This window comes from Somniosus microcephalus, unplaced genomic scaffold (assembly GCF_052327205.1).
Source record: "Somniosus microcephalus isolate GS21.2 unplaced genomic scaffold, FLI_Smic_1.0 unresolved_chr1, whole genome shotgun sequence".
NCBI classification, from domain to species: Eukaryota; Metazoa; Chordata; class Chondrichthyes; order Squaliformes; family Somniosidae; genus Somniosus; species Somniosus microcephalus.
Window position 1 is genome coordinate 52,311,698 of NW_028225179.1, and position 22,916 is coordinate 52,334,613.

General features: G+C 44.4%; 1 non-coding gene and 1 pseudogene across 1 annotated transcript; one reads left to right on the forward strand and one right to left on the reverse strand.

Moving 5' to 3' along the window:
* Positions 1-3,394: 3,394 nt before the first annotated feature.
* LOC147095013 (uncharacterized) lies at positions 3,395-4,345 on the forward strand (annotated as a pseudogene).
* Positions 4,346-15,104: 10,759 nt separating this feature from the next.
* Positions 15,105-15,193, reverse strand: trnap-cgg (transfer RNA proline (anticodon CGG)). Its single transcript is given in 2 exon segments — positions 15,105-15,140; positions 15,158-15,193. It is a non-coding gene; the product is annotated as a tRNA-Pro (tRNA).
* Positions 15,194-22,916: the final 7,723 nt, after the last annotated feature.

Consider the following 22,916-nt stretch of genomic DNA (forward strand, 5'->3'; position numbering starts at 1 on the left):
CCTCTCAAGGGCCTTCACATCCTTCCTAAAGTGTGGTGACCAGATATGACGCAATACTACAGTTGTGGCCTAACCAGTGCGCTATAAAGACACAGCATACCTTCTCCAGTTATGTACTCAATACCTCTATTTATGAAACCCAAGATCACAAATGCTTTGTTTCCACTCTCTCAATATGTCCTGCCACCTCCAGGGACCTATGGACATTAACTCCCAGGTCCCTCTGTCCCTGCACACTATTTTAAACTGTGCCTTTAAGTGTAAATTGCCTTTCCCTGTTCCTTCTGCCAAAATGCATCACCTCACACTTCTCCGTATTAGATCCCATCTGTAACTTGTCTGCCCATTCTGCTAGCCTTGTTATGTCCTTTTTATGTCCTGTAGTCGATTGGCATCATTATCACTGTTTGCCACACCCCCAGGTTTGATGTCATCGGCTAATGTACAAACTCTACTCTGTATTCCAATATACAGGTCATTTATATATATCAAAAAATGCAGTGGGCACAGCACTGAACCTTGGGGAAAACCACTAACTACCATCCTCCAATCTGAAATACAGCCATTTACCACAACTCGCTGTTTTCTGTCCTTATGCCAATTCCTTATCCAAGCTGCCACATACTCACCTATTCCATGAGTATCAATTTTTTTAACCAGCCTTTTATGTGGTACTTTGTAAAACCCCATCGGAGAATCCATGTCGCCAACATCCACTGCATCCACTTCATCAAAGCTCTCTGTTACTGCATCAACAATTCAATTAGATTCGTCAAGCAAGTTCGGCATTTTACACATCCGTGTTGGCTATACTTAATTAGCTGAAACTTCTCCAAAAGCCCGTTAATTTTCTCCTTGATTATTGTTTCTAAAACTTTAGCCACCACTGATGTTAAACTGACCGGCCTGTAGTTACTAGGAGCATCCTTCCATCCTTTCTTGAACAATTCTGTCACATTTGCCACTTTCAACTCCTCAGGGACCTCCCCCGCATCTAGGGAAGATTGGAAAATTATGGCAAGCCTTCCACTGTCTTCTCCCATAACTCTCTTAGCAACCTGGGATGGAAACCATCTGGACCAGGTGACTTGTCCACTCTAAGCAGACACAGCCTTTCCAGGACATCCTGTCGATCAATTTTCACCCCTTCCATTGCTTCTATATTTTCCACTTTGACCGATAATTTGTCGGCATCCAACTTTTTGGTAAACACCGATACAAAGTATTCATTATGTATTCTAGCCTTGCCCCGCGCTTCTAGTTATATATCACCTTCTTTGTCTCTAATAGGCCGCACCCCGCCTCTTACTACCCACTTAATGTTTACATGCCGGTAGTAGATTTTTGGGTTCACTTTTATGTTTCACGCCATTCTACTCTCATATTCTCTCTTTGCTATTCTTATTTTTATCTTCACATTCCCTCTCAACGTATTATACTTGGTCTGATTCTGCCTTGAAGAATTCACCTGACATGCATCATACAACCTCGTTCTTGTTTAAACAGAAAAGAGGTTGTATGATGCATGTCAGGTAAACAACCTCCTTCAACAGATAAAGAATGATCCAGGAATGACAGCACATCCCTTTTAAACAGACACAGAATGATTCGGGACTGACAGCACATCCCTTTTAAATAGATACAGAATGATCCGTGACTGACAGCACACCCCTTTTAAACAGACACAGAATGACACGAGACTGGCAGCACATCCCTTTTAAACAGAGACAGAATGATCCGGGCCTGACAGCACATCCCTTTTAAACAGACACAGAATGATCCGGGACTGGCAGCACATTCCTTTTAAACAGACACAGTATGATCCGGGACTGACAGCACATCCCTTTTAAACAGTTTATTCGTGGGCCCCAAGTTGAAGATTTAGTCCACTGTCATTTTTTTGTCTTTGCCATTTCACTCGAGCCGAATGAACTGAGTTTATGTGTCAGCCGTGGCTCAGCGGTAGCAAACTCAAGCCCCACTCCAGAGACTTGAGCTCATAATCCAGGCTGACACTCCAGTGCAGTACTGATGGTGTGCTGCACTGTCGACGGTACCGTCTTCTGAAAAGACATTACACCGAAGCCTCAGGTACCATTGCACTATTTTGAAAAGAACGAGGATTTCTCCCCAGTGCACTGCACATTATTTATCTCTCGACGAAAGACAATAAAAACAGATAACCTGGACATTGATGTTGATAAAATCTTTTGAAATTACATTTGTTCCTAAAAGTTAAAGTTATGTTTTGGCTCTCTAATCATTTGTTTTCCCGCTAGTCTTTCAGTGGGTTTCAATCTCAGAGGAAGGAAGAGAGAGGAAAAAGTGTATCTGCGATTCGCAATCTCTGTTCTACGTTTATGCAATGAGTCCATGTTTATTTTTGTAGTCACATGAAGAGCGCAGAGGCACAGACTGAAAAGCCCCGTGTGGCCAGCAATGATGAGGATAGCGATTCGCACCCATGCGTCCAGCGCACAATGGATTAGTACGAATGACCATCGGTTTTAATGGTCGGTTTTAAGCTTGATTCAGAGCAGAGAAGAAAAAGTTTCGCCCAGTGAGTTAACAGACCGTGCATCACTCTGCTGCTCTCCCCCATAGTCCGACAAGGTATTCCATTCCACCTATATATTAGTAATTTGAGCCTTGCCATGAGCTAAGTGTAGCATGCTTGGGAGGAAAATGTGATTTAGCCGGAAGGATCTGTAGGGTTTTTATTTTATCTCTCTTCACTCTTTAGGGTAATCAGAGCTAAGATCAACCAAAGCTTTAAACTTTTCAAACAAATCGCTTTATTAACCTAATAATACAAGTTTTACACAGAGAGATTTGTACAACCTTTAACTCAGTGGTGTAACTCAAAACTCAGATTGGTCAATTATGCTGCTTCGGGAGAAGGAGAGATGAATTATGTATTGGTGTCCTCCTTGGTGTTTTTCTGGTCGGTCTTCCACATCTCCACTCCATTTGTCAGGAACGGTGAGCGCGGAGACTCAGTAAGTATTTAAACTCACTTTTGTGGGCTTTTTACAGAGGCCTTTGTCGGGAGCGGTGAGAGCGGAGTTTCAGTGGGTATATAAGCTCACTTTCCCGGGCTTTTTCAAAGAGGCTTACCAATCTCACAGACCGGCGGCAGCGCTCCAGAGCCATGTCATGATTCTGAACGTGACGTGGGTAGGAGGAAGCAGCTGATTGGGTGAGTACTTATACTACTCTATAGCTGGACAGTTAAGGTTCATAAAGTTTAGAAGGTCTTACTTTTGTGATTATATTTGCTGTGGTCTCTGTTGTGTAGCGGGGAGTGCTAGGAAACAAGGGCCCTTGAGTATATCATTTAATTGTAGTTTAATTGTTGGTATTGATTTAATTTAAATTAATTAAAAGATAAGTCATGGCAGCACAGCTCGGCCCTGTGGCATGCTCCTCCTGCACTATGTGGGAAATCAGCGACACTTCCTGTGTCCCTGATGACCATATGTGCGAGAAGTGTATCCAGCTGCAGCTACTGACAGACCACATTGCGGCGCTGGAGCTGTGAATGGATACATACTGGAGCATTCGTGATGCTGTGGGCGTCATGGATATCACATTTAATCAGTTGGTCACACCGCAGGTAAAGGGTGCAAAGGCAGGAAGGGAGTGGGTGACCACCAGGCAGAGTAGTAGGCGCAGTCAGGCAGTGCAGTGATTCCCTGTGGCCATCCCCCTCTCAAAGAGATATACCGCTTGGGATATTGTAGGGGAGGATGGCTTATCGGGGGAAGGCAGCAGCAACCAACTTCCTGGCACCATGAGTGGTTCTGCTGCACGGGACGGGAGGAAAAAGAGCGAGATAGCTATAGTGATAGGGGATTCTATTGTAAGGGGAGTAGATAGGCGTTTCTGCGGCCGCAAACGAGACTCCAGGATGGTATGTTTCCTCCCTGGTGCAAGAGTGAAGGATGTCTCGGAGCGGCTGCAGGGCATTTTGGAGGGGAAGGGTGAACAGCCAGTTGTCGTGGTGCATATAGGTCCCAACGATATAGGTACAAAACGGGACGAGGTCCTAAAAGCTTAATATAGGGAGTTAGGAGGTAAATTAAAAGCTAGGACCTCAAAGGTAGTAATCTCTGGATTGGTACCAGTGCCACGTGCTAGTCAGAGTAGAAATAGAAGGATATTTCAGATGAACACGTGGCTAGAGGAATGGTGCAAGGGGGAGCAATTCAGATTCCTGGGACATTGGAACCGGTTCTGGGGGAGGTGGGACCAGTATAAACTAGACGAATTGCACCTGGGCAGGAGCAGGACCGATGTGCTAGGGGTAGTGTTTGCTAATGCAGTTGGGGAGGTTTTAAGCTAAAATGGCAGGGGGTTGGGAACCTCTGCAGGGAGACAGAGGAAACAGAAGCAAGGATAGAAGCAAAAGACAGGAAGGAGAAAAGCAAAAGTGGAAGTCAGAGAGGTCAAGGGTGTAAATCAAACATGGCTGCAGTAAACAAAAATTCTAAAAGGACTAAGATGGTTAAAAAAAAAAGCCTTAAGCCTTTGTGTCTTAATGCGAGGAACATTCTTAATAAGGTGGAAGAATTAGCTGCGCAAATAGATGTAAACAGGTATGATATAATTGGGAGTATAGCGACAAGGCTCCAGGGTGACCAAGGCTGGGAATTCAACATCCAGGGGTATTCAATATTCAGGAAGGACAGGCAGAAAGTAAAAGGTGATGGGGTAGCATTGCTGGTTAAAGAGGAGATTATCACAATAGTCCGGAAGGGTATTTGCTCTGATGATGTGGAATCTGTATGGGTAAAGCTGAGAAATACCAAGGGGCGGAAAAAGTTAGTGGGAGTTAGATCCAGACCCCGAAACAGTAATGCTGAGGTTGGGGATGGCATTAAACGGGAAATTAGAGATGCGTGCAATAAGGTCACAGCAGTTATCATGGGTGACTTTAATCTACATATAGATTGGCCTGACTAAATTAGTAACAATACTGTGGAAGAGGAATTCCTAGTGTATGCGGGATGTTTTCCTGGACCAATATGTCGAGGAACCAACTAGAGATCGGGACATTCTAGACTGGGTATTATATAATGAGAAACGATTAATTAGCAATCTTGTCGTGCGAGGCCCCTTGGGGAGGAGCGATCATAATATGATATATATCTTCATTAAGATGAAGAGTGAAGTATTTGATTCAGAAACATGTGTAATGAATTTAAATAAAGGAAACTACGATTGTATGAGGCGTGAGTTGGCGAGGATGGATTGGGGATTGTTACTTAAAGGGTTGACGGTGAATAGGCAATGGCAAACATTTAAAGATCACATGGATGAACTGCAGAATTTGTTCATCCCTGTTTGGCATAAAAATAATACAAAAAAGGTGACTCAACATTGGCTAACAAGGGAAATTAGGGACAGCATAAGATCCAAGGAGAGACCACATACATTGGCCAGAAAAAGCAGCAACCCTGAGGATTGGGAGTAGTTTAGGATTCAGCAAAGGAGGACAAAGGGATTAATTGAGAAGGGGAAATAGAGTATGAGAGTAAGATTTCGGGGAACATAAAAACTGACTGTAAAAGCTTCTATAGATATGAGAAGAGAAAACGATTGGTAAATTCAAGCGTAGGTCCCTTGCAATCAGAATCAGGGGAATTTATAATGGGGAACAAAGACATGGAAGACCAATTAAATACATACTTTGGTTCTGCCTTCACAAAAGAGGACACAAATAAACTCTCAGAGATGTCAGGTAACAAAGGGTCTAATGAGAGGGAGGAACAGAATGATATCAGTATTTGTAGGGAAATGGTGTTAGGGAAATTGATGGGATTGAAGGCTGATAAATCCCCAGGGTGTGATAGTCTACATCCTAGGGTACTTAAGGAAGTGGCTCAAGAAACAATAGATGCAATGCTGGTCATCTTCCAAAATTCGATCGACCCTGGAACAGTTCCCGTGGATTGGAGGTTAGCTGATGTATCCCCACTATTTAAAAAAGGTGGTAAAGAAAAACGGGGAATTATAGACTGGTAAGCCTTACATATGTCCTGGGGAAAATGGTAGATTCCATTATAAAAATGTAATAGCAGAGCACTTGGAAAGCAGTGACAAGATCGGACAAAGTCAAAATCGATTTACAAAAGGTAAATCATGCTTGACTAATCTACTGGAATTTTTTCAGGATGTAACGGGTAGAATAGATAAGCGACAACCAGTGGATGTGGTGCATTTGGACTTTCAGAAGGCTTTCGGTATGGTCCCGCAAAAGAGACTAACATGCAAAGTTAACGCACATGGGACTGGGGTTAAGGTACTGACTTGGATAGAAAACTGGTTGGCAGACGGGGAGTAATTAATTGGACTAAACGGGTCTTTTTCCAAGTGGCAGGCAGTGACCAATGGGGTACCGCAGGGATCGGTGCTAGGATCCCAGTTATTCACAATATATATTAATGATCTAGACGAGGAAACTAGATGTAATATCTTCAAGTTGGCAGAAGGCACAAAGCTGGGTGGGCGTGTGTGCTATGAGGAGGATGCAGAGAAACTCCAGTATGATTTGGACAGGTTGGGCTATTGGGCTGATGCATGGCAGATGCAGTATAATGTGGATAAATGCGAGGTTATCCACTTTGGTGGCAAAAACAGGAAGGCAGATCATTATCTGAACAGCAATAGACTGGGAAAATGGGAAGTCCAGCGAGAACTGTGTGTCGTTGTGCACCAATTGCTGAAGGTCAGCATGCAGGTGCAGCAGGCGGTTAAGAAGGCAAATGGTATGTTGGCCTTCATAGTGAGAGGATTCGAGTACAGGAGCAAGGATCTCTTGCTGCAGTTGTACACGCCTTGGTGAGACCACACCTTGAGTATTGTGTGCAGTTTTGGTCGCCTTATCTGAGGAAGCATGTTCTTGCCATGCAGGGAGTGCAGCGAAGATTCACTAGCCTGATACCTGGAATGGCAGTAATGATGTATGAAGAGAGATTGGGTCGATTAGGCTCATATTCGCTAGAGTTTAGAAGATTGAGAGGGGATCTCATTGAAACTCATACAATTCTAACAGGACAGACAGACTAGATGTAACGAGAAAGCATTAATTAGCAATCTTGTTGTACGAGGCCCCTTGGGTCGGAGCGATCATAAAATGATCGAATTCTTCATTAAGATGGAGAATGAAGTAGTCGACCTATAGACTAGTGTCCTAAATGTAAATAAAGGAAACTATGATGGTCTGAGGTGCGAGTTGGGTAGGATTGATTGGGGAATGGCACTCAAAGGGTTGACGGTGGATAGGCAATGGCACACATTCAAAGACCACATGGATAAACTACAGAATTTGTTCATCCCAGTTTGGCATAAAAATAAAGCAAAAAAGGTGACACAACCGTGGCTAACAAGGGAAATTAGGGATAGCATAAGATCCAAGGAGAGGACATATAAATTGGCCAGAAAAAGCAGTAATCCTGAGGATTGGGAGCAGTTTAGGATTCAACAAAGGAGGACAAAGGGATTAATTAAGAAAGGGAAATTAGAATATGAGAGTAAGCTTTCATGGAACATAAAAACTGACTGTAAAAGCTTTTATAGATTTCTGAAGAGAAAAAGATTGGTGAAGTCAAGCGTAGGTCCCTTGAAGTCAGAATCAGGGGAATTTATAATGGGGAGTAAAGAAATGGCAGACCAATTAAATACATATTTGGTCCTGTCTTCAAAAAGGAGGACACAAATAACCTCCTAGAGATGTCGGGGAACATAGAGTCTGATGAAAGGGAGGAACTGAAAGAAATCAGTATATGCCGGAAATGGTGTTAGGGAAATTGATGGGATTGAAGACCGATAAATCCCCAGGGCCTGATAACCTACATCCTAGGATACTTAAGGAAGTGGCCCTAGAAATAATAGATGCATTGCTGATCATCTTCCAACATTCGATGGAATCTGGAACAGTTCCCATGGATTGGAAGGTAGCTAATGTTGCCGTACTATTCAAAAATTTGGTAGAGAGAAAACGGGGAATTACAGACTGGTAAGCCTGACATTGGTAGTGGGGAAAATGCTAGAGTCCATTATAAAAGATGTAATAGCAAAGCACTTGGAAAGCAGTGACAGGGTTGGACAAAATCAACATGGACTTACAAAAGGTAAATCGTGCTTGACTAATCCACTGGAGTTTTTTGAGGATGTAACTGGTAAAATAGATAAGGTAGATCCAGTGGATGTGATGTATTTGGACTTCCAGAAGGCTGTCGATAAGGTCCCGCATAAGAGATTAGCGTGTAAAGTTAAGGCACATGGGATTGGGGGTAAGGTATTGACTTGGATAGAGAACTGGTTGGCAGACAGAAAGCAAAGAGTTGGAATAAACGGGTCTTTTTCCGAGTGGCAGGCAGTGACTAGTGGGGTACCGCAGGAATCGGTCCTTCGACCCAAGCTATTCAAAATATATGTTAATGATCTAGACAAGGGAAGTAGATGTGATATCTCCAAATTTACAGACGAAACAAAGCTGAGTGGGCATGTGTGCTGTGAGGAGGATGCCGAGAAACTCCAGGATGATTTGGACAGGTTGGGGGACTGGGTAAAAGGCATGGCAGATGCAATATAACGTGAATAAATGTGAAGTTATCCACTTTGGTGGCAAAAATAGGAAGGCAGATTACTCTCTGAATGGCAATAGATTGGGTGATGGGGAAGTGCAACGAGACTTGGGTGTTCTTGTGCACCAATCGCTGAAGGTTAGCATGCAGCTGCAGCAGACGGTTAAGAAGGCAAATGGTACGTTGGCCTTCATAGCGAAAGGATTTGAGTACAGGAACAAGGATTTCTTGCTGCAGTTATACAGGGCCTTGGTGAAACCACATCTTGAGTATTGTGTGCAGTTTTAGTCGACTTATCTGAAGAAGGATGTTCTTGCCATGGAAGGAGTTCAGCGAAGATTCACCAACCTGACACCTGGGATGGCAGGAATAATGTATGAGGGGAGATTTGGTCGATTGGGCTTGTACTCTCTGGAGTTTAGAAGAATGAGAGGGGATCTCATTGAAACTTATAAAATTCTGACAGAACAGACAGACTAGATGCAGGAATGCTGTTCCCGATGGCAGGGAGTCCAGAACCAGGGGTCATAATTTAAGCATAAGGGGAAAGCCATTTAGGACTGAGATGAGGAGGAACTTCTTCACCCAGAGAGTGGTGAACCTGTGGAATTCTGTACCACAAAAGACAGTTGAGGCCAATTCATTAAATATATTCAAGAAGGAGTTAGATATATTTCTTAAGGCTAAACGGGTCAAGGGATATGGGGAGAATGCAGGGAGAGGGTACTGAATTCGGATGATCAGCCATGTTATCATTGAATGGCGGAGCAGGCTCGAGGGGCCGAATGGCCTATTCCTGCTCCTATTTCCTAAGTTTCTATGTTTCTATGTCTGTCTCCTGGAATGTGTTTTGCTTTTCACTTTAGAATTGCAACTCTCATAAAATTGCTGCTGACAGTAAATAATAATTCTAATAGGCCGAAGACCGTTAAAAAAACAAGCCTGGAGGCTTTGTGTCTTAATGCGAGGAGCATTTGTAATAAGGTGGATGAATTAGCTGTGCAAATAGAGGTAATCGAATATGATTTGATTGGGATTACGGAAACATGGCTCCAGGGTGGCCAAGGCTGGTAACTCAACATGCAGGCATATTCAATATTCAGGAAAGATAGGCAAAAAGGAAAGGGAGGTGGGGTAGCTTTGCTGGTTAAAGAAGGGATTAACACAATTGTAAGGAAAGATATTGGCTCTGATTATGTGGAATCTGTGTGGATGGAACTGAGAAAAACCAAGGGGCAGAAAACGTTAGTGGGAGTGGTATATAGACCTACAAGCAGTAATGTGGAGGTTGGGGATGGCATTAAAAGGGAAATTAGAGAAGAGGACAATAAAGGCACAGTAGTCATCATGGGTGACTTTAATCCACATATAGATTGGGCTAACCAAATTAGTAACAATACTGTGGAGGAGGAATTCCTGGAGCGTTTACGGGATGGTTTCCTGGACCAATACGTCGAGGAACCAACCAGAGAGCAGGCAATCTTAGATTAGGTATTATATAACGAGAAAGGATTAATTAGCAATCTTGTTGTACGAGGCCCCTTGGGTCGGAGCGATCATAAAATGATCGAATTCTTCATTAAGATGGAGAATGAAGTAGTCGACCCAGAGACTAGGGTCCTAAATGTAAATAAAGGAGTCTATGATGGTCCGAGGTGCGAGTTGGGTAGGATTGATTGGGGAAAGTCACACAAAGGGTTGACGGTGGGTAGGCAATGGCACACATTCAAAGACCGCATGGATAAACTACCGAATCTGTTCATCCCAGTTTGGCATAAAAATAAAACAAAAAAGGTGATGCAACCGTGGCTAACAAGGGAAATTAGGGATAGCATAAGATACAAGGAGAGGACATATAAATTGGCCAGAAAAAGCAGTAAACCTGAGGATTGGCAGCAGTTTAGGATTCAACAAATAAGGACAAAGAGATTAATTCAGAAAGGGAAATTAGAATATGAAAGTAAGCTTTCAGGGAACATAAAAACTGACTGTAAAAGCTCTTATAGATATCTGAAGAGAAAAAGATTGGTGAAGTCAAGTGTAGGTCCCTTGCAGTCAGAATCAGGGGAATTTATAATGGGGAACAAAGAAATGGCAGACCAATTAAATACATATTTTGGTCCTGTCTTCACAAAGGAGGACATAAATAACCTCCTAGAGATGTCGGGGAACATAGAGTCTGATGAAAGTGAGGAACTGAAAGAACCCAGTATATGTTGGGAAATTATGTTAGGGAAATTGATGGGATTGAAGGCCGATAAATCCCCAGGGCCTGATAACTTACATCCTGGGATACTTAAGGAAGTGGCCCTAGAAATAATAGATGCATTGCTGATCATCTTCCAACATTTGATGGAATCTGGAACAGTTCCCATGGATTGGAAGGTAGCTAATGTTACCCCACTATTCAAAAAAGTTGGTGGAGAGAAAACGGGGAATTACAGACTGGTAAGCCTGAGGTTGGTAGTGGGGAAAATGCTAGAGTCCATTATAAAAGATGTAATAGCAGAGCACTTGGAAAGCAGTGACAGGATCCGACAAAATCAACGTGGATTTAAAAAACGTAATTCGTGCTTGACTAATCCACTGGAGTTTTTTGAGGTTGTAACTGCTAAAATAGATAAGGGAGAACGAGTGGATGTGGTGTATTTCGACTTCCAGAAGGCTGTCGATAAGGTCCCGCATAAGGGATTGGCGTGTAAAGTTAAGGCACAAGGGATTGGCGGCAAGGTATTGACTTGGATAGAGAACTGGTTGGCAGACAGAAAGCAAAGAATTGGAATAAACGGGTCTTTTTCTGAGTGGCAGGCCGTGACTAATGGGGTACCGCAGGGATCGGTCCTTCGACCCAAGCTATTCAAAATATATATTAATGATCTAGACAAGGGAACTAGATGTAATATCTCCAAATTTGCAGACGAAACAAAGCTGGGTGGGCTTGTGTGCTGTGAGGAGGATGCTGAGATACTCCAGGATCATTTGGACAGGTTGGGTGATTGGGCAAAAAGCATGGCAGATGCAATATAACGTGGATAAATGCGAGGGTATCCACTTTGGTGGCAAAAACAGGAAGGCAGATTATTATCTGAATGATAATAGATTGGTAGAAGGGGAAGGGCATCGAGACCAGGGTGTCCTTGTGCACCAGTCGCTGAAGGTAAGCATGCAGGTGCAGCAGGCGGTTAAGAAGGCAAATGGTATTTTGGCCTTCGTAGCGAAAGGGTTTGAGTACAGGAAGAAGGATGTCCTGCTACAGTTGTACAGGGGCTTGGTGAGACCACATCTTGAGTATTGTTTGCTGTTTTGGTCGCCTTATCTGAGGAAGGATGTTCTTGCCATGGAAGGAGTTCAGCGAACATTCACCAGGCTGATACCTGGGAAGGCAGGAATGATGGATGAGGAGAGATTCGTTCGATTGGGCTTATACTCGCTGGAGTTTAGAAGAATGAGAGGGGATCTCATTGAAACTTATAAAATTCTGAAGGACTGGACAGACTAGATGCAGGAAGGATGTTCCTGATGGTCGGGGAGTCCAGAACTAGGGGTCAGAGTCTAAGGATAAGGGGTAAGCCATTTAGGACAGAAATGTGGAGGAATTTCTTCACCCAGAGAGTGGTGAACCTGTGGAATTCTCTACCACAGAAGGCAGTAGAGGCCAATTCATTAAATATATTCAAGAAGGAGCAGCATATATTTTTTAAGGCTAAAGGGATCAAGGGGTATGGGGAGAAAGCAGGGACAGGGTACTGAATTTAGATGATCAGCCATGATCGCATTGAATGGCGGAGTAGGCTCGAGGGGCCGAATGGCCTACTTCTGCTCCTATCTTCTATGTTTCTATGTTTAACTCTGGAACAATCTGCTGGTTCGGTCAGTGGACGCCGATTCACTGAATTTCTTCAAGCGAGAGTTGGACCTGTTTCTGGCTGGGGCAGATTCACCTCTTGCAACAGCTCGGTACTGTGAGGGATACAGGGCCAGGGTGATTTCCTGGGCTAATTCCACTCACCTAGATGTGTCAGAGAGGATTTTCCCCGAATAGAAACCGAGATGGAATGGACACACGCTGTTTGAAAGGCGGGCTGATGGGGTTTTGGTGGCAGTTAAATTCTACACTGGCTGAACGGCTATGTTGCCAACGGCTCGTTGTTTTGGTGGTGTGATTCTCGCTAAAGGGTTTCACTGATTGATATGTGAGGTCACATGTACAAATTCCGGACAAGCACAATATGTTCCCATTTGTAGTGAATAACCATCAGTTTCTTGCGCAGCACAAATCATCTTGCCTCGCGCTTGCTGCAACATATATGTAATAATAATGACGCACGCCTTCAATGCATCATTATTGTGATTCGAGTTCCGAGCAATGTCAGGCTCCATAATCATAATTGATCATAAGCTGCCATTCAGCGATTCTGGTTTGTCTAAATTGAGACTCAAAATGAAAAAGTCCTCATTTGCTCCGCGTTTCGATAGCCTCCCACGTCCCTATAATGTCCGATTCCCCCAGTTATTCACACAGAAATTGCTGCCCTGCCAATCCAGGCCAGTAAGCACAGGAGTGATGGCTGGATGGGACCTGTTGCGAGTAAGGACATGGGCAGGCAGGATTACCTCAGTTTTCTGAAGGATAGAACGTAGAAGGCCGGCCAGGCGTGCTTTGGAATAGTCAAGCCTGTTGTTTTCTGTTCTGGTCACCGCACGCAGGAAGAATATATTGTCCTTGGAGTGGTGCAATGCAGATTTACCAGATTAATACCGTGGCTTACAGGGTTAAATTATGAGGATTAATTGTATAAATTTGGCTTCTGTTCTCTTGAATGTAGTAGGTTGATGGGTGAGCTGATCATGGTGTTTTAAGTGTTAAAAGGTTTAATAGTGTAGATAGAGTTAAACTCCTTCCTCTGACTGGGGAATCAAGTACAAGAGGGAAACATTTTAAAACTACAACCGCTGCATTCAAAAGTCAAATCCGAAAGCATCTTTTCACATAAAGGTTTGTAGGACTCTGGAACTCTCTCCCCAATAATTCTGTGGGGGTCAATTGTTGCTTCCAAGACTGAGATCGGCAAGTTGTTGTTAGTTAAGGGGATCAAGCTATATGGAGCAACGGCAGACAAATGTAGGTGAGGTGTAGATCAGCCATGAACTAATGTAATGTCGGAGCAGGTAGAAGGTTGAAAGCACTACACCCGCTCTAAGTTCGGGAATTCTGTTCTCTTCCTTCTCAGTTAAGTTTACCCTACATTAGGTGTCTGCAGACTGGATCAAGAAATCGTCCTTTCACTCTTTCTTTTCTGGAAGGTCGCTTCCCCCGAAGCAACTCCACCCTTCATTCTCCTTTTCCAGTTCTGGCACAGCGAGAAGCAGAGGAGGTCGAAGTTGGACCAGGTTCAACCATACACAGCAGTACTGCGCAGCAGCCAGCAGAGGGAGCAGGTGGTCCAATGCTGCACAGCGGCCAGAGGAGGGAGCAGAAGTACCGGGTGGTGCAATACTGCACAGCGGCCAGAGGAGGCTGCAGCAGTGCCAGGTGCTGCAATACTACACAGCGGCCAGAGGAGGGAGCAACAGTACCAGACACACCTGGATACTGTTGAACAAACATACACACGTGGAAGGATTTTACCCCTACCCGCTCGGGGTTAAAATCGAAATTTTGAGCCTAGTATGGAGGCAGCTGCGGCAATGCAGAGATCTACAAGAAAGTAACTCGTGTGGAATACCAGATTACATTGTGGGAGGAATAACAAGAAGAAACAGACTCAAAAGTAAAAGTGAGCTCTTCAGGGCTGATATCAGGAGAATGATCAACACTTAGAATGGACACCATGGCAGGGCGGTGGTGGTTAAACCCTCGGAATGATTTAGGAAAAAACTGGATTAAACAATGAGGTGAAGACTATGGATGCTCTGGAGGGCTGTATTAGAATGGGCTGAATGGCCTTCCTCAGAGGTAAGGAGCTTGTGATCATTGCGGGTAGGTGTGAAAACTGTGTCCTTCCAGTCCCAATCATTATTTATCTTAATGACTGCCTGTATACTGAATAAAACTGGGACATCAATCATTCTGGCCAATTTTTATTCCTCAATCAACATAACTAACAGATGATCTGGTCATTATCTGATTGCTGTTTGTGGCAGCTTGCTGTGCGCAAATTGGTAACCATGTTTCCAACATTACAACAGTGATGTACAACAGTACTTCATTGGCTGTAAAGTGCTTTTCGACGTCCGTTTGTGGTAAAAGGCGCACAATAAATGCAAATCTTTCGTTCATTTATCTACTTCAATGCGATGAAAATCCAGAACTGGTTGAATATCGCATTCAACTTCCAGAAAAAACTCGTTTATACAAATAGTAGGCCGCAGAGATTACCTTTGATCCGGCATATTTGCACTGACCCTCTTACCAAAGCACTTGAGATTCACGTGGATTGATTTGGAAACTTCTCTTTTATCTTTCCAAATGTTTCAAAGGGAATTCAAGGTCAAAAGTCGAGAGTCAAATGAGGGCTCGTCCGGGATTTGAACCCGGGACCTCTCGCATATTCTAAACTAACCAACCCGAAGCGAGAATCATACCCCTAGGCCAACGAGCCATTGGTATAAAAAGCACCACTTAGAGCGTTTCCATAAGTAAGCCATGTGTTGGCTGTTCTCGATAAGCAGAGCACTTGAGCCTGGGACAGCTCTGACATTGCCTTCTCTACCAGTCTTCTGAAGCGCCGCACTGCTCCACTCAGACAGTTAATGAATTGTTAGGACGGTAATGTATAGAGGCAGCAGGTGCCCATCCCGAGAGCAGCAGCAGCGTTTCTGCATTAGTTTGGTGCGAGGCCTCAGATTTGCACAATATCTCAGCAAAGGCAGTGAGAAGACATGGAGGCAGTGAGTGATGCGACAACCGCCCAGGAAGTGACCATTCGTTTCTGTGACTGAGGGAAGTTTTGTTTGGGCAGGGGGTTTACTGTCAGTTCATAGCCCCACCCATCTCCTCCCATGCCCATCGTGATTTCTGCCACATCTGCACATTCAGGACCAGGCCCGGGCAGATTCACCCCTGTCTCACCCGGGGGCGCTGAGGCTCCAACCGCCCCTGATTATCATTTCACCCATCTGTAAATTAAAACGTAAATAAAACTGCTTTACAAAGTTCAGGTGAGGACGGAGACGCTGTGACCTTTTGACGAAATCTCAGCCCCATCAGACAGATGTTTTTGTCTATAAAGATCAAAGCAGTTCCTATTTAGTCCCAGAAAACTTCGGTTCAGACCCGTAAGCATATTCAGACCTAGAAGGTTAAAGAGGGAGCACCATCACAGGCACAGACTTTATAGACGGAGCGAGTCAGCTCCTACCCTAACACAGGGAGCACCACCACAAGTACAGGCTTTCCTACACAGACCCAGGTAGCTCCTACCCTGACACAGGGAGCACCATCACACGCGCAGACTTTCATACACAGACCCAGTCAGCTGCTGCCCTGACACAGGGAGCACCATCACAGACACAGACTTAACTACACAGACCCAGGGAGCTCCTATACTGACACAGGGAGCGTCACCACAGGCAGCGACTGTCCTACACAGACCCAGGGAGCTCCTACCCAGAACCAGGGAGCACCATCACAGGCACAGACTGTCCTACACAGACACAGGGTACTCCTACCCTGACACAGGGAGCACCGTCACAGGCACAGACTATCCTACAGAAAACTAGATAGCTCCAACCCTGATCCCTGGAACACTTGTGCTGACCCAAGAGCTTCTGCTCCGACCCATTCGCTCCAACATAGGCCCAGCCAATTCCTACAATGACTCAGCCAGCACCTATGCATGAGCCACTACACTGACATGGAAACTTCCTACATGGGCATGGACAGTTCCAAGAAAGGCACAGAATGTGCCTACATGGACCCAGGCATTCCTACGCAGAACCAGACAGCACATACGCAGACCCAGGCATTCCTATTCAGAACTAGACAGCTCCTACGCAGACCCAGGCCGCTCCTACACAGACATTCCTACACAGACCCAGACAGCTCCTGCTCAGACCCAGACACTCATACACAAATCCAGACAGATCCTGCACAGACCCAGATATTCCTGCACAGACCCAGACATCTGCATCATAGAAACCAAAGCAAAATGCTGCTGATGCTGGAAATCTGAAATAAAAACAGTAAATGCTGGATATACTGAGCAGATCTGGCAGCATCTGTAGAGAGAGAAACAGTTAATGTTGCAGGTTGATTGCCTTTCCTTTGCTTCTTCATAAACCCTGGTTGCTCCTACACAAACCTAGAAAGAACCTGCACTGACTCAGATATAAAATACAGAGCCAAACAATTCCTACCCTGACACAGACTGCCCTTACACAGATCCAGATATAACGTACAGACCCTGACAGCTCCGATCCTGACACAGACAGCGCTTACAGAGATCCAGATATAATATGCAGAACTAGATAGCAGCTACTCTGGCAAGACAGCTCGTACACAGATTCAGAAATAACGTACAGTCCCAGACAGTCCCTACGCTGACACAGACTGCCCTTACACAGATCCAGATGGTTGGCCTAGAAATTAGGTTCGGGGGCTTGCCGCGCGTGCAAGCCCACGATGTGCACTCACCCGGCGCGCCGACATCTGAAGCCTGGGCCAGCTTGCAATTCCTGTCACTGGCCCGGTTCAGATGTTCGTGCGCTGTGCTTGCCTGATCCAGCGGCGTAGTTTAAGCGATGTGCCAGCTGGGATCAGGTGAGCAATATGCAGCCAATCAGGGGAGGGGAAACTTCATTCATGAGTTTGATCGTAAGATCTGTCAAACTCATGAAAAGTACGGGCGCCCAAAAGACTAGTTTAACTTTAAATAAAATTTAAAAAAGCATCCCAATAATTAAATAAACGAAAAATAACTTTTAAAAAACCATTTTAAACAATTAATCAAATTTTTGAAAAAAATAATTTTTTAAGAAATCGGGTCTAAAAATAAACTTACCTTACTGTAAAGTCCTTAAAAACAATAAAGCTGTGGAAAAAAGTTATAATTTTAAATAATAGACCACTTACCTTAAAGAATCAAGTCCTTACGCCTCCTTTTTATATGTCTAAAATGTTCAGGCCCTTGCACACGGGCAAACCTGTCAAAAAGAAGGAAGTTCAACGTGTGCGCGCAGGACCTCTGAACCCCTTGGAGGAAATGCCGGTTTCTCGCGCATGCGCTGTGCATGCTGAAACCCGGCACTTCCAACGGGCCAACGCGTGAGGATCCCGTCCGTACTCACGCGTTGGGACCGGAATTACTGGCCCAACTGTATGGTGGCATCGTCAGAAGAGATGCGATGGAACTTAGAAAAAGGAATAGAGTCCTTACAGGACGCAAGGTGGGAGGACGTGGCGTCAAGTTAGCTTTGGGAGCAGCTGGGCTTCTTTGGTTGAAGTGAGTAGATTCAAAGGAGAAATAGTTCAATGTAAGTTCAATACAAGTTCAGCCAGGCGGTGGAGGGTGGTAGTGGATGGTGACTGTGATGTCCTCCGTTCAAGGAAGAAGCGGAGGGCCATCCAGCCGTCCTGGTGGGGAATGGGGGTGTCGCGGGATTGGACGCCCACAGTGAAAGGGAGACGGTGAGGACCAGGAAACCGGAAAGTAACTGATGTTATTTTTCCCACAGCAGCTTTCAAATCACTGGCATTATCAATGGATTTGTATTTTGACGTGAAAGGAATTTGTTGAATTGTGTACAACTGCGCGTCGCTGTTTATATCACCATGATGGCCGAGTGGTTCAGGGATCTGAGTGAAGATTGAATGTACGTCATTACGTGTGAATTCTGAGCCCCCCAATGTTGGATGTTATCGATTGTGATAACTCATCGAAGTATTGTAATCATTGGAAAGGAAATTTCAATATTTATATTTCACATTTCCAGGCAGCGTTGCTACATTTACAGCAGGTGCTCCGCCGATTGACAGAAAATAGGAAAAGGAGTGGGCCATTCAACTCTTCGAGCATATTCCACCATTCAGTGAGATCATGGCTGACCTGGATCTTAACTTCACCCACCTGCTTTGAACGTCTAATCCATTCGTACCCTTGTCTAAAAGAAAACTATCAATCTCAGGTTTAAATTATTAATTTAATTGGCAAAAGATCGCGAGGTGAGATGAGATTGTTTTATTACTGAGGGGATGAGATTGTTTTATTACTGAGGGGATGAGATTTTGTTATTACTCAGAGGGTAGTTATGGTCCGGAATGCATTGTCTGAACTGTTGGTGGAAGCAGATCGGATCGCTGATGCAATAGTCAGGAGGGAATTGGATAAATACTTGATGACGAACAATGTGCAGGGCTGTGGGGAAAGTGCGTCATTCTATGGGTCTATGATGCGACAATCCTCTACCTCAGTGAGCTTGTGTTTTCACCGGTAAACCTTAGGTTACGTCTCCAATTTGCGCCCGTGCCGGCAGCGACTTTCTCACCTTTAATGTGATGTTTCTCTTTTTCTCGCTCTATGATTCGCTCTATTTCTCTCTGTTGCTGTATTTATTTCCTGTGTCAGTCTCTCTGTATGTCTCACTCAGTCTCAGTCACTTTCTGTAAGCTTTTCTAATTGGGTCTCTGTTTATCCGTCCAACTATTACCTTCTCTCCGTCACTCTCTCCATCGCTCCCCACATCATTTTACTCTGCAACTCACGTGTTAACCCTTTAAGCGCTGATTCAGTTTACAGCTTGCTGATCCTGAGTGTTTCACGTGCATTTTTAGATTATTCCTTCATAGGTGTTCGGTGTTGAACGGGAGGGTTACATGGTCTATGGGCTAAAAGCCGAGGGAGTTCTTGTTTAGTTACGCACGATCAGTTCAATGCATCACTTGCCCAGCTGCTGTGCTTTTTCAGTTCAGCTTTTCACCGTCTGTAGCTTTAAGAAAATGTCTTTATCCTCTCACATTTTTAGATTATGCTGACGTGTAGTTTGCTCGGCGCTGAAAACTAAATTTAGAGTCTGCAAGGGATTTGTCGAATTTTCAAGCACTGCGCGGCACAGATTCTATCACCAGGATGGCCGAGTGTTTAAGGCGTTACATTAAATTCTAATAGAAGTGTGTTCACGTGTGCTCGAACCCCACTTCTGGTAGATGCTCAGGCAACGGGGGTTGAAAGTAAAACCTCCAGCCAATTTTGGTATGAAATGGATTAAAAGTCATTTGATCTCTGCAAGGGATGGTGCCATATTTATAATTCACCCTTCAAGACAGCGTTTCTTCATTTACAATTGGTGTTCTGAACATAGGAACAGGAGGAGGCCATTCAGCCCCTTGAGCCTTTTCGCCATTCATTGAATTCCTGTCTGAGCTGTGTCTTAACTCCATCCATCTGCTTTGGCAACACATCATTTCAACGCATGTCTAGCAAAGACGTACCGATCTCAGGTTAACATTATTAGTTGAGCTGGCATATACTGCTATTTTGTGGGAGAGAGTTCCACACTGCTGCCAACCTTCACGTGAACAAATGCTTCCTAACTTCTTTCCCGAATGGCCTGCCTCTGATTTTACAATTTGTCCCCTTGTCCTAGACTCGGCCACCAATGGCGAAACAAAGGTTTCTCTCTATCTACCTGATCAATTCGTTTCAAAATCTTAAAAACCTCAATCAAATGCTACAACCTTCTAAATTCCAGGAAGTAGAAGCCCAGTTTATGTAATCTCTCCTCATATTTTAACCCTTGGAGCGCTGGTAACGTTTTGGTGAATGTGCACTGCAACCCCTCCATTGTCAATCTATACTTTCTAACGGCCGGTGCCCAGAACTGTACATAGAACCAAGTATCTGTTAGCTGTAGAATAACTTCCTCTCCTTTATATTCTAGCATCTCGTTATAAAGCCTTATATGCTGTGCGATTTCTTGATTATTTCTGTACCTTACTGCTACCTTTTAGTGGTCTGTGTGCATGAACCCGAAATAACTTCGGAACTCCACTGTTCCGATCTGTGCACCATGTAATCAATACTCCGATCTACATTTTTGGTCTAAAATGAATGACGACATAATTACCCGCGTTGAAATCCATCAGGCACGGTTTCGCCCATTCACTTAAGCTATCAATATATCTTTGTAATTATATGCTGCTGGCTACACGGCTTACTGTAGCACCAACCTTTGCATCATTGGCAAACTTGCATATATGGCTCTATATTGTGTTTTCTAAGTCATTAATGATGATAGAAGGAACAATTTATTTAATATCAACATTTATGAATGGGCCTTGCTGAGACAACCTGGCAGGGTCTGCGGGGAGAGGAAGTTGGAGTTAAGGTTTCAGCCCGATGACCATCTGTTACTACAAATAAACATCACGCAATTGTTAGTAGTTTTTAAATAGTGAAAAATAAAACTCGCTCTCCTATAGCAGCTTTCACGACCATGGGACGTCCGGATTGCTCACGAATGCTCAGTCTGAGTCCCGACAGGACCACTAGGATCCAGACCTCATTACACCCTTGATCCTAACATGGCCAAAGGCGAGGTGAGAGTGATTGCTCTTAGCATCAAAATAGCATTAGGCCGAATGTTGCATCAAGGAGCCCGAGTAAAATTGAAGTCAATGGAATCTTTTGGGGGGCGTAGGGTAGGGGGAAACTCCTCTGCTGGACACATGCCTAACATAAAGGAAGATGCTTGTGGTTGTTGGAGGCCAATCATATCAGCACCGGGACATCACTGCAGGAGTTAATCTTCACCTGCTTCATCAAAGACCTTCCCTCTATCATAAGGTCAGAAGTGGGGATGTTCAGCGATGATTGCACAGTGTTCAGTTCCATTCTCATCCCATCAGATAATGAAGCAATCCTGGCCTGCATGCAGCAAGAACTGGACAACATTCAGGCTTCAGTTGATACGTAGAAAGTAACAATCGCGCTACACAAGTGCCAAAGCTTCTTCCACAGCACCTCCCAAAACCGATGCCTGTACCTCCTAGAAGGACAAGAGCAGTTAGTGCATGGGAACACCAACACCTGCAAGTTCCCCTCCAAGGCATGCACCATCCTGACTTGGAAATATATTGTCGTTCCTTCATTGTCGCTGGGTCAAAATCCGGGAACTCCTTCCCTAACAGCACTCTGGGTATCTTCAACTCACGGACTGCAGTGGTTCAAAAAGGCACTCATCACCACCTTCTCAAGGGCAATTGGGGATGTTCAATAAATGCTAGTATTGCCAGCGACACCCACATCACATGAATGGCGAATGTTTTTAAAAAAATTGCTTTACAGAAAATGAAGTACTTTTTGAAGCGTGGTCACTGCTTGTAATGTATGAAAACACGGGTGCCAATTTCTACACAGCAAGATCCCACTGGTGACGTTGGCTCTCGGATCCAGATATGCCCAGGACACCTGGGAGAACTCACTACCTGTTAGAATCATGGAACCCTAGAAATTTGCGGCACAGAAGGAGGGCCATCGGCTCTGGACGAAAGACCTATCCAGCCTAATCCCACTTTCCAGCTACTGGTCCGTAGCCTTGCAGTTTACGGCACATCAAGTGCATATCCAAGTACTATTCAAATATGATGAGGGTTTCTGCCTCTACCACCATTTCAGGCAGTGCGTTCCAGACCTCCACCACCCTTTGGGTGATAAACGTTCTCCTGAACACCCCTCTAATCCTTCTACCAATTACTTTAAATCTATGGCTCCTTGTTATTGACCTCTCTGCTAACTGAAATAGGTGCTTCCTATCCACTCTAGCTCGGCCCCTCATAACTTTATACACCTCAATTAAGTCTCCCCTCCGCCTCCCCGTTCCAAAGAAAACAACTCCAGTCTGTCCAATCTTTCCTCAACGCCAACATTCTCCAGTCCTGGCAACACCCAGAGGACAACAGAGGACTCAAACTGAATGTAATTGGAAAGAGCACCAGAGGGCAGATGAGGAAACATTTTTTTACATTGCGAGTTATTATAATCTGTAATGTTCTGCCTGAAATGGTGCTGGAAGCAGATTCAATAGTAACTTTCAAAAGGGAATTGGATAAATACTTGAATTGGAAAATTTTGCAGGGGTATGGGGAAAGAGCTGGGAATAATTGGATTGCTCTTTCAAGAGCACGACGGGGCAAATGGCCTCCTTCTGTGATGTATGATTCTCTAATTATCTGAAAGGTTTTATTAAAGGATTCATGTAAATGAGGCTGTTATTTGCCTGCTCCACTATCTCAGTTTATTTCTGTGCACAAGTGCCTGTTCTGTTTCAACCTCATTGAAATGATTCGGGGTTCGGTACTAATGAAGCTCAAGTTAAACTCTGGTATAC